Source organism: Ovis aries, chromosome X (assembly GCF_016772045.2).
Source record: "Ovis aries strain OAR_USU_Benz2616 breed Rambouillet chromosome X, ARS-UI_Ramb_v3.0, whole genome shotgun sequence".
NCBI classification, from domain to species: Eukaryota; Metazoa; Chordata; class Mammalia; order Artiodactyla; family Bovidae; genus Ovis; species Ovis aries.
Window position 1 is genome coordinate 70,496,143 of NC_056080.1, and position 12,825 is coordinate 70,508,967.

Below are 12,825 nucleotides of genomic sequence, written 5' to 3' on the forward strand. Positions count from 1 at the left end.
CTCTTTACATCCTTTATTGTGCTCATCTTTGAAAGAAACATTCCTTTGATATTTCCAGTTTTCTTAAAGAGATCTCTAGCCTTTCCCACCACTACTCTACATGATAGAAATCAGAAAGTGTTTGTTTGCAGGTAGGTATTGAGTAAAGGACAGAGGGAATGGAAATACCTTTATCTTGTTTTAAGCAATGATTTCCTGAGTGTATATGCATTGTCAAAATTAATGAACTGAATCATTTTACTACATCAAAATTCTGATTAACTTTTTCTGACTGGGATTTTTGTGTCTTTCCAAACTTGTTTACATGACTGTATGACTGTTTCAAATATATATACACAAAACATCCTTTTGCCATGTGTAAATTTGGCAACGTGATGAGTCAAAAAATTAACTAAAATTTGTACTTTTATTATGTATTGAGTATTTATGTTAATTATACTTTTTCAATTCAGTTCAGTTCAGTCGCTCAGTTGTGTCCGACTCTCTGTAACCACATGAATCCCAGCAGGCCAGGCCTCCCTGTCCATCAGGAAATCCCAGAGTTCACTCAGACTCACGTCCGTCGAGTCACTGATGCCATCCAGCCATCTCATCCTCCGTCGTCCCCTTCTCCTCCTGCCCCCAATCCCTCCCAGCATCAGAGTCTTTTCCAATGAGTCAACTCTTCACATGCGGTGCCCAAAGTTCTGGAGTTTGAGCTTTAGCATCATTCCTTCCAAAGAAATCCCAGGGCTGATCTCCTTCAGAATGGACTGGTTGGATCTCCTTGCAGTCCAAGGGACCCTCAAGAGTCTTCTCCAACACCACAGTTCAAACGCATCAATTCTTCAGAGCTCAGCCGTCTTCACAGTCCAACTCTCACATCCATACATGACCACAGGAAAAACCATAGCATTGACTAGACGGACTTTAGTTGGCAAAGTAATGTCTCTGCTTTTGAATATACTATCTAAGTTGCTCATAACCTTTCTTCCAAGGAGTAAGCGTCTTTTAATTTCATGGCTGCAATCACCATCTGCAGTGATTTTGGAGCCCCCCAAAATAAAGTCTGACACTGTTTCCACTGTTTCCCCATCTATTTCCCATGAAGTTATGGGACCAGATGCCATGATCTTCGTTTTCTGAATGTTGAGCTTTAAGCCAACTTTTTCACTCTCCTCTTTTACTTTCATCAAGAGGCTTTTTAGTTCCTCCTCATTATCTGCCATAAGGGTGGTATCATCTGCATATCTGAGGTTATTGATATTTCTCCCGGCAATCTTGATTCCAGCTTGTGTTTCTTCCAGTCCAGAATTTCCATGATGTACTCTGCATAGAAGTTAAATAAGCAGGGTGACAATATACAGCCTTAACGTACTCCTTTTCCTATTTGGAACCAGTCTGTTGTTCCATGTCCAGTTCTAACTATTGCTTCCTGACCTGCATACAGATTTCTCAAGAGGCAGTTCAAGTGGTCTGGTTTTCCCATCTCTCTCAGAATTTTCCACAGTTTATTGTGATCCACACAGTCAAAGGCTTTGGCATAGTCAAGAAAGCAGAAATAGATGTTTTTCTGGAAATTTCTTGCTTTTTCCATGATCCAGCAGATGTTGGCAATTTGATCTCTGATTCCTCTGCCTTTTCTAAAACCAGCTTGAAAATCAGGAAGTTCATGGTTCACATATTGCTGAAGCCTGGCTTGGAGAATTTTGAGCATTACTTTACTAGCATGTGAGATGAGTGCAATTGTGTTGTAGTTTAAGTGTTCTTTGGCATTGCCTTTCTTTGGGATTGGAATGAAAACTGACCTTTTATAGTCCTGTGGCCACTGCTGAGGTTTCCAAACTTTCTGGCATATTGAGTGTAGCACTTTCACAGCATCATCTTTCAGGATTTGAAATAGCTCAGCTGGAATTCCATCACCTCCACTAGCTTTGTTCATAGTGATGCTTCCTAAGGCCCACTTGACTTCACATTCCAAGATGTCTGGCTCTAGATTAGTGATCACATCATAATGATTATCCAGGTCATGAAGATCTTTTTTGTGCAGTTCTTCTGTGTATTCTTGCTATCTCTTCTTAATATCTTCTGCTTCTGTTAGGTCCATACCATTTCTGTCCTTTATTGAGCCCATTTTTGCATGAAATGTTCCCTTGGTATCTCTAATTTTCTTGAAGAGATCTCTAGTCTTTCCCATTCTGTTCTTTTCCTCTATTTCTTTGCATTGATCGCTGAAGAAGGCTTTCTTACCTCTTCTTGCTATTCTTTGGAACTCTGCATTCAGATGGGTATATCTTTCCTTTTCTCCTTTGCTTTTCACTTCTCTTCTTTTCACTTTTAATTATACTTTTAAGATTTGAATTTTTCCACCTACAACTCCTATTTTTCTTTCTACAGGTTGTTTATGCTGTTGCAAAAGATATAGAAACTTACAACAGTAAAAAAAAAATATCCACCACACATTGAGCTGAACACTAAGGTATGTACATGTCATTATATGCAAATTATTCCTTAATGAAGTGAAGGGATTTTTAAAAAGCAGTTCATAAAGTTCTTCAGTATCAGGGTCAGGTGGTGGCTTGGTATGCTTAATATCCTCTTATTTCCTCAATCTCCCTAAACAACCTCAAATAAACATTCAGTCTAAGATAATGGCATGAAATTGGTGTGTAAGTAAATAAGTGACAACTGTGTTTTCTATTCAAACACAATCTTTCTTAAAATTTCATAGCCCTATACTTCAGAAAGATTATCACCCTGATGCATTTCCTACATGAAATTCTAGAGCTATCATTATTCAGTTATTTGATTTATTCTGTAAACAATGTACCATGAGAAGCTGTACATGTATATGCATATATCTGTCTTTAATTCTTCTTAATCACTACACAGGATTCCATTGATAATCCCTTATTGATAGACATTTAGATTGTTTTTAACTTTTCAAAATTATAGTTGGAGCAAGTTTATTAGTAATAGAGGAATAAGCTCCTAAAAGTATGATAGATTTTGATAGATTTTGAAAACTACTCTCCAAAATCTTTGCCAACCAGATAGACAATGCAAACAAACAAAACTTTCATTGCCCATTTAAATGTATATTTCTCTAATTATGATCTAAACTAAGCATATTTGAAAATCTAATGTTTTAACTAGTGACTACAGAGAAGAGATGTGGGTAAGAAGAGAAATGGAGATAGAAATACAGACCTCAGCATTTGAGCCATCAGTGAGTATTATTCACCTGGACAAGCACCAAACAAGAATCTTTCAAACTTGTAAAAATTAATTGTCAAAATCAGCCCAATTTTCACCCGGCTGTTGTATTTGAGTTTCTAATTCTTTGACAGCTTATTATGGCCTTGTCTGTCACTTTGATTGACAATATTTTCTTAATATGTATATTTTATTGAAGTATAATTGACTTACAACGTTTTAGGTGCACAGCGAAGTGATTTAATTATCAATATACATATTTAATATTTTTCAGATTATTTTCTATTATAGATTATTAGAAAACATTGACTATAGTTCCCTGTGCTATACAGCAAACTTTTGTTGCTTGTTGTACATCTATTTTTTTAAAAAAATTAGAAATCTAACATTCTATTCATACTGTCAAACAAGTGTAATCAAAATGTCATAAATTTTGTAGTTAGACAAAACTGTTTTCTAAATATATATATAATTTCTAACATGTTAGAAATATTTTAGAACATATATATATACATATATTTTTATAATATCTATTAATATATATCTATTTATATACATGTAAAAAGTATTTTAGGAAATATATATGTGTATATATTATATATATATCAGAAATTTACATATATACACACAAAACTTTTCTATTGCATTTGATAAAGGCTTCAGAAAGGACGTGAAAAAGAGAAGGAGAAATTGAAAAACATAAACTAAATGAAATTGAAGCACTGACTATGGAATAGAAAATGTGGAACAAACTACGATAAAAGTAAAAGACCAGTTGTTTTAAACATGGCTGCTCATTAGAAAAATATGTGGAGCTTTGGAGGGCAAAAGCATTTGTACTTTTTAAAAGAAATTCCAAGACTTGGTTGACTATTTTCTTTCCCATGTTAGGGAAGATTTCAGCTGTTATCTCTCCAAATATTTTCTCAGGTCCTTTCTCTCTTTCTTCTCCTTCTGGGGCCCCTATAATGCGAATGTTGCTGTATTTAATGTTGTCCCAGAGGTCTCTCAGAATTTTTTTTTTTTTCACTCTTTTTCCTATATTATGTTCCAGACTAGTGATGTCCACCATTTTGTCCTCCAGGTCATTTATCCATTCTTCTGAATCAGCTATTCTGCTATTGATTCCTCTTAAAGTATTATTCATCTCTGTTTGTTCTTTAGTTCTTCTAGGTTTTGATAAGCATTTCTTGCATCTTCTCCATTGTTTTCCTGAGATAACGGATCAACTTCACTTTCATTATTCTGAATTCTCTTTTCCAAAAGGTTGCCTATCTCCAAGTCATTTAGCTATTTTCTCTTGTGTTTTATCTTGTCCCTTCTTCTGGTATACAAATTTCTGCTTTTTAATCCTTATTGACTTTCTTTAATGAGGTTTTTGTTTTAGCTGATGTGGAATTGTTGTTCTTCTTTCTTCTTTAGTCTGCCCTATGATGGAGGATGCTAAAAGGCTTGTGCAAGTTTTCAATGGGAGAGACTGGTGTTGGGAAAAACTGGGTCTGGTGGGCAGGGCCTTGTTCAGTAAAGCTTTAATCCAATTATCTGCTAATGGGTAGGATGTGCTCCCTCCCTGTTGTTAAGCCTGAGGTGACCCAGCTCTGGGCTCTATGGGCTCTATGGGCTCTATGGGCTCTATGGTAGGGTTAATAGTGACATCCGTAAGGGCTTACACCAAAAGGGACCTTCCAGGACTGCTGCTGCCAGCACCCTCATCTCTATGGTGAGCATTTGCCAACCCACACCTCCACAGGAGAACCTCCAACACTAGCAGACAGTTTTTCTTCTGTCTTCTGTGGGGTCGCTCCTCCTTTTCTCTGAGTCTTTGTGAGTACAAAATTTTGTGTGTACCCTCCAAGACTGGAGACTTTGTTTCCCCCCAATCCTGTGGAAGTCCTGTAATCAAATTCCACTAGACTTCAAGGTCAGAGTCCGTGAGAATCCAAGATTCCTAGACCCTTTGTCAGATCCCCAGGCTGGAAAGCCTGACGTTGGGTTCAGAACCTTCACAACAGTGGGAGAACTTCTTTCCTATTATTGTTCTCCAATATGTGAGTCACCTACCCTTTGGGTATGGGATTGATTTCACCATGATTGTTCCCCTCCTACCATCTCACTGTCACTTCTTTGTCTTTGGACGTGGGCTACCTTTTTATTTGGTGGGTTCCAGAGCACTCCTTTTCATGGTTGCTCAACAGCTAGTTGTGATTTTGGTGCTCTCACAGGAGGAGATCAGAGCAGATCTACTCTACCATCTTGAAGCAGAACTCTGTATACCAATTTTTCTTTACCTATTCAACTGTTCATGGACATTTAGGATGTTTCCTGTCTTGTCTGTTGTAAACAGTGCCACTACAAACATAGAGGTGCATGTTTGTTTGTTTGTTTGTTTTTTAAATTATAGTTTTCTCTGAATATATGTCCAGGAGTGGGATTGTTGAATAATATGGTAACTCTATTTTTAGTTTTCTTGAGAAACCACCATACTGTTTACCATGGTGGCTGCAATAATTTACATCCCCACTAACAGTGTCTTTCTCACCTTCTCAAGCATTTTTAATTTGTAAACTTTTTAATGAGAGCCATTCTAATGACTGTGATGCAGTACCTCATTGAAGCTTTGATTTGTATTTCTCTGATAATTAGCTATCATGAGCTTCTTTTCATGTGCTGATAGGTGATCTATATGTCTTCTTTAGAGAAATGTCTATTTGTCTTCTGCCCATTTCTGGACTGGGTTGTTTAATTTTTGTTGTTATTGAGTTATCTGTGTTGTTTGTATATTTTGGAATTTAGGCATTTGTCAACTGAATTGCTTGCAAATATTTTCACCAATTCTGTATGCTGACTTTTCATTTTGTTTATGATTTCCTTTGCTGTACAAAGCTTATAAGTCTGAATAGGCCTCTTTTTTTGTTTATTTATTTATTTAAAATTTTTATTACCTTGTGAGACTGGGTTAAGAAAACATCAGTATGATTTATGTCAGAGACTGTATTCCCTATATTCCGTTCTAAGAGATTTATAGTGCCATGTCTCGTATTTAAATGTTAAGCAATTTTCAGCTTAATTTTGTGCATGTTTTGGGTGATGTAAAGATGGATTTACAAGTTGCTGTTCAAACTCCCCAGCACCACTTAATGAAGATACTATCATTTTCCCATTGTTTATTATTGCCTCCTGTGTCTAAGATTAATTGACTGTAGGAATGCAGGTTTATTTCTGGGCCTTCTGTTTTGTTACATTGATTCATATGTCTATTTTGGTGCCAATATCATGCTTATTTACTGTAGCTTTTTTCAAATGTACATTGAGCATTTTCTAGAATTGATCACATATTGGAGCAGAAAAGAAATCTCAAAATATTTAAATGGCTAGAAACTATTTCAAGCTTCTTTTATTTTTACCACAATGACATGAAACTAGAAATCCATAGAAAAATATATGAGAAAAAAAAAGATTACTTTGGTACTAAACAACATAGTACTAAAATAAATGGGTCCATGATAAAAGAGGAAATTGAAAAACAATCTTGAGATGACAATGAAAACACAACCATACAAAATCTATGAGATGCAGTAAAAGTAGTTGTTAGAGGAAAGTTAAAATAATACAAGCCTCTTCCAAAAACCAGATATATCTCAAATGAAAACAAAACAAAACAAACAATCAAACAAAACCCTAACCTATCAACTACTGGGTGGCCCAAAGTTTCTTTAGGTTTTTAAGTAAAAATAAAAGGAACAGCTTTCAGGGAATTTCCAAGTAGGTGACCATGAGGACAACTGGGGACAATGGCAGCAAGCAAAGAGTCCTCTCCTCTCAGACCCTGCCCTGTGTACCTCTCCCAGGTGGCAGTTCCTGAGTTGTATCTTTCATAATGAGCCAGTGATCTAGACTTCAAGCCCGGGAGGCAGCATCTCAAGTGCCCCTGAGAGAACTGCTCCAAGGAGACAAAGGAGGAGCTGGATTATATAGAAGTTTTTCAAGAAAGGGCAGAACCAGATACCCCAAGGTGGCTTCAGTGAGTGCTCTTTTGCAGAGTGTGACTCCGTTTCTAAGGGACTTCTGTCAAAATGTGGGCATGACCGGTCCTCTCCACAGACACAGATTTTCTTCTGGGGGCCCATGGAGGTCACAGTGGCACCCTTAGGATCACAGCAGAGGCAAAAGCGGATGCTGGCAATGGCACAGGAGTGGCCGAGAAGAGCTACCCCATGTCCGAGGCCAGGGGCGGCAGCTGAGAGGAGCAACCCCATGTCCAAGGAGCAGTGGCTGCACGGGCGCAGAAGGGCAGAGAGGAGCTATTCCACATTCAAGGTCAGGAGGGGCGGCGGTGAGGAGACACCCCTTGTCAAGGTTTAAAGGAGATGTCTGAGCACCTACTGTTGTAAATCAAGTTGCTGGGTGACCTGGGATATCTTATTCTTCAACTGATATTTTTGTGTCTTAATACATCTTTCCGTTGAAACAAATCTTGAGAATACTAAGAAGCATTCAAGTTTTCAGAAACTATAGTTGCATGGAAAAAATGGAAACACATCATGCCCTGAATTTTCCTCTTAAGAAACAACACTTAGTTCTAAGTGTTCTCTTGGCACCACTGGTCTTCCTGAAGTCAGCTAGTGATGGATTAACACACATGTTGCTTCCTCATTCTGGTCTTCCCTGAGCCGGACTTCATTCAGTTTCTCCAGTGCTGAAAGTTGTGGGTTCAGTTCAGTCCAGTCGCTCAGTCATATCTGACTCTTTGCGACCCCATGAATCGCAGCACGCCAAGCCTCCCTGTCCATCACCAACTCCCAGAGTTCACTCCGAATCACATCCATCGAGTCAGTGATGCCATCCAGCCATCTCATCCTCTGTGGTCCCCTTCTCCTCCTGCCCTCAATCCCTCCCAGCATCAGAGTCTTTTCCATTGAGTCAACTCTTCACATGGGGTGGCCAAAGTACTGGAGTTTCAGCTTTAGCACCATGCCTTCCAAAGAAATCCCAGGGCTGATCTCCTTCAGAATGGACTGGTTGGATCTCCTTGCAGTCCAAGGGACTCTCAACAGTCTTCTCCAACACCACAGTTCAAAAGCATCAATTCTTTGGCACTCAGCCTTCTTCACATTCCAAATCTCACAGCCATACATGACTACTGGAAAAACCACAGCCTCGACTAGACGGACCTTAGGCAGCAAAGTAATGTCTCTGCTTTTGAATATGCTATCTAGGTTGGTCATAACTTTTCTTTCAAGGAGTAAGTGTCTTTTAATTTCATGGCTGCAATCACCATCTGCAGTGATTTTGGAGCCCAGAAAGATAAAGTCTGACACTGTTTCCACTGTTTCCCCATCTATTTCCCATGAAGTGATGGGACTGGATGCCATGATCTTCGTTTTCTGAATGTTGAGCTTTAAGCCAACTTTTTCACTCTCCACTTTCACTTTCATCAAGAAGCTTTTTAGTTCCTCTTCACTTTCTGCCATAAGGGTGGTGTCATCTGCATATCTGAAGTTACTAATATTTTTCCTGGCAATCTTGATGCGAGCTTGTGCTTCATCCAGTTCGGCATTTCTCATGATGTACTCTGCATAGAAGTTAAATAAGCAGGGTGACAATATACAGCCTTGACGTACTCCTTTTCCAATTTGGAACCAGTCTGTTGATCCATGTCCAGTTCTAACTGTTGTTTCCTATTGTGGGTATCTTAGCATAAATCAGTTGAGTGATATTAAGACTGTGTTAGTTACTGTTTTATTGTTTCTGCTTCTGTAGGCAGCTTTCAACACTGTTTGCCTTAAACATGTCCTCGGTGGAGTCAGAAATGAATTTAATCCTCTGTCCTAGGGTATACATTTTCTACACCTTCTGTATGACAGAAGAGGAAATGTGTCAGGTCCTGATAGCAGGAAATCATCTTTAATTATTTACTTATTCTTTTGTGAAAGGAGGCACTTGTGCTGTTATTTGAGTTGTGTGCTAAATCAAGCAAAAACTGGACACCGTTTTTTTTTTTCCATGAAATATCATTTTCTCTTAACTGCTAGAGAGACTTCAGGATTTACAAGACATTTTTTGTTGTTGTTGTTGTTTGCTTGTTTTTGGCTCTGCTGGGTCTTTGTTGCTATGCATGGCCTTTCTCAAGTTTTGGGGAGTGGGGGCTGCTCAAGTCGTGGTGTGCAGACTTCTTATCGGAGTGGCTTCTCTTGTTGAGGAACAGGGGCTCTTGGGCCCGTGGGCTTCAGTAGGTGTATGGCTCACAGGCTTAGTCTCATGTGGGATCTTGCCAGACCAGGGATCAAAACCATGACCCTTTGCTGTGCAACGGCGATTCTTAACCACTGGACCACCATGGAACCATGGAAGACATTTTTGGAAGTGACCAATGTGAGCTGGTCACCGCAAGGATAACAGCAGACATCAATTATTCTCAGTGATAAGGTTTGACAGCTTCTCAATCCTTACAGACTCTTCGTAGGAGATTCCTAGTGATTTTAACAAATGTGATCTTTAATGCTCCATGATACAATGTGTGAATATATTTAGATTTGCTGCATGGCATTCTGAACACTATTTTGTAAATGAATTGTGCATTCTATTAAAAAAAAATTCTGCTGAAAGATCCATTCAAAGTGCAAGACAGAGCCATAGTTTATAATGAAACAGGATATGAAAAGATCATTAATCCTACAGATTCCAGATTTCAAGCCATCTGTAAGAAACGACCCATTTTTGGGATTTGGGTGTATGAGAATTTAGACATTTAATTGCATCAGAGAGGAATGTCCACACTACTCTGAAGAGAAAAAGCTTTTCCAACTACACATCCGTGCAAGATCGCATTTTATTCTGAGCCTCCAAACACAGCAGTGTATGACAACAGTTTGAGTATAAGGATGCCCATTAGAATCCAAGTGTCTGCTAGGAAGCCAGGTGTTCACAAGGTCAGCAACAGCCAGAAGACGCTTGTCGAGTCTTCAGTTTGTTTGGTAAAATCTGTTTATTTTCCACAAGTATGTTATTTGTGTTTTGACAGAGCATTACTTGATAAATACTATATAGGAATGTCTCCGTTTCAAGTTGCACCATACTAAACTACATGGGGAGCTTACCCAGTGTCTCAGTGGTAAAGAATAAGGCTGCAGTGCAGGGGCACAGGAGACATGAGTTCAGTCCCTGGGTTGGAAAGATTCCCCTGGAGGAGGGCACTGCACTCCTGTATTCTTGCCTGGGAGATCCCACGGACAGAGGAGCCTGGGGCAGTGGGGGAGAGGGGCTCCAGTTCAGAAACTGGCAAAGTTAGTCGGACATGACTGAAGCGATTTAGCAGGCATGCAGGCAGCCCACACGAGCTGTTAATTTCTGAAGCCACTGCTAACGATATCAAGGGATCCCGAAATGATCGAGTTTGAGAACTGCTGCTGAAATCGTGTTGCTGAAACTGAGATGACCTTGAACCTCATCTGGGGAGCTTGACACGGACAGCATCTTTGGGTTCATCTGAAAATTGTAATTCTGTGTCATGGTTTGGGCCAGATGCCTGCACCCTGGCTATAGTTAGGTGAAGTCACTGTGGGGTTGAGAGGAGTGACTTTGCAAATAAAAATTCAGACTACAGACAGCACCTTGAATTTTTTTTAAATCCCCAAATAAATGCTACTTTTTGCTTTTCTACACCTCCTGGTTTTTAGATGTACTCGTGTAAGTGGCCGTGGTGGTTATTTTGGAAAGTTGTGAGTGATCTGTTGATTGTTGGGCCCTGGTTGCTAAGGTAACTTTCCAAGTGGGGCATTGATCTCTTGTGGTAAGACCAAGTTTTCTGTGGACTTAGAAACATGTGGCTTGGATCTAATGCTCTGAGTATTTTATATATATATGTACATATATATATATATTAAAATCTCCACTCATTTTATTCAGCTGGGCTTAAAACACAAATGTTCTTATATACCAAAGCGGTTATGAGTAAACAAGAACAGCTTGTTAAAAAACATCATTTCAATGAAAGAAAACACTGAATACCATTTAAAGGGCATAATTTCTTTACTGTTCCTGTGTTGTTCATCTTTAACTTGAAACAATAGTAACTGAGAAACGGACGTGTCCAACATCTTTCATCATCCAGAAAAAGACTAAAATAACTGAACAGTGGTAGGGACAGGGCTTGCTAATGTGACTCTGGGAGAATTTCAAGAGGAAAAGATTTATAATGAGGATCTTGGAGAAACAAATATATCCTGAAAAGAAATCACTAATATTCCTTTTTTTTTAAGACTTGTTGACACTTACAATGTGTTAAATCCCAATACCATGATGGAGAGATGCATAGAAGAGGATTGCTTTCTTGGTTTTTGAAACTTTTCAAGACTTGTGCAAGGATTGGGAGTCTGGAGAGAGTCAAACATAAATTGAAATATGCTAGAAGAAGAAATGTTTGTAAAACTTTACTGTGAAGTGGCATATTGTTGTTGTTTAGTCGCCAAACCATGTCTGGCATTTTGTAACTCCGTGGACTGCAGCCTGTCAGACTCCTCTGTGCATGAGATTTCTCAGGCAAGAATACTGGAGTGGGTTGTCGTTCCCTCCTGCAGCGGATCTTCCCCATCCAGGGATTGAACCTGCATCTCCTGCATTGCAGGCGGATTCTTTACCACTGAACCACCAGGGAAGCCCTGAAAGTGGTATGTTACCAATGGACAGAAGGATAAACAATGGTAAAGAGGAAACAGTTAATAACAGTGACAAGTGAAGACCTACAAATCTGGGAGTTAAAAAACGCTGTAGGTGCAGGACTTCCCTGGTGGTCTGGTGGTTAAGAATGTGCCTTGCCATGCAGGGAACGCTGGTTCAATCCCTGGTCAGGGAACTTTGATCCCACATGCCGAGGGGCTACTAAGCCCAAGTACCACAACTACTGAAGTCCACGTACTGTATAGCACCCATGGTCTGCAATGAGAGAAGTGAGCCCAGTGAGAAGGCCATGGCTGTAACTGGAGAGTACCCCACCCCCGCCCTGCCCACGATGGCGTCTAAAGCTATCTCTGGGATTAACCTTTGTCTTTCGGGATAGCGCTGGAAATTTGTGTCCTGCTTTTAGGCAAACAGTGGAGGACCCAGGGCTTTTCTCTTCCCCCCTCCTTCTCAGTTGTGTTCAGCTCAAATGAATTCTGCCCGAGTGGCTTGTCTGGGGGAGGAGGCGTCATGTGGTTCCCTTCAGTAGTCTGCATGCAAGTTGTCTGATTTCATCTTACTCATGGTATGGCATTCACTGACAAATTGGATGGTATCATTTAAAACAGCAAGACAGAATCATGTCCTTTATGAACACAGGTGAAAAATTCTAAAACAGAATGTTGGCAGACCTCACATAGGTCTAGACCCAAAGAATAATAGGTGATAATAAAGTACTATGTATTTCATGAATGAAATTAATGTGAAACTTCAGAAACTGTATCAAGGGACTTCCCTGGTGGTTCAGTGGCTAAAACTCTGCACTCCCATTGCAGGGGCCCAGGTTCAATCTCTAGTCAGGGAACTACATCCCACAAGCTGCAACTAAGATCTGGTATAGAAATTTCATCAGTATAATTAATGATAATAAAAAGTGTAAGACAGAAACCCATGTAACTACATAGGTATTTGATT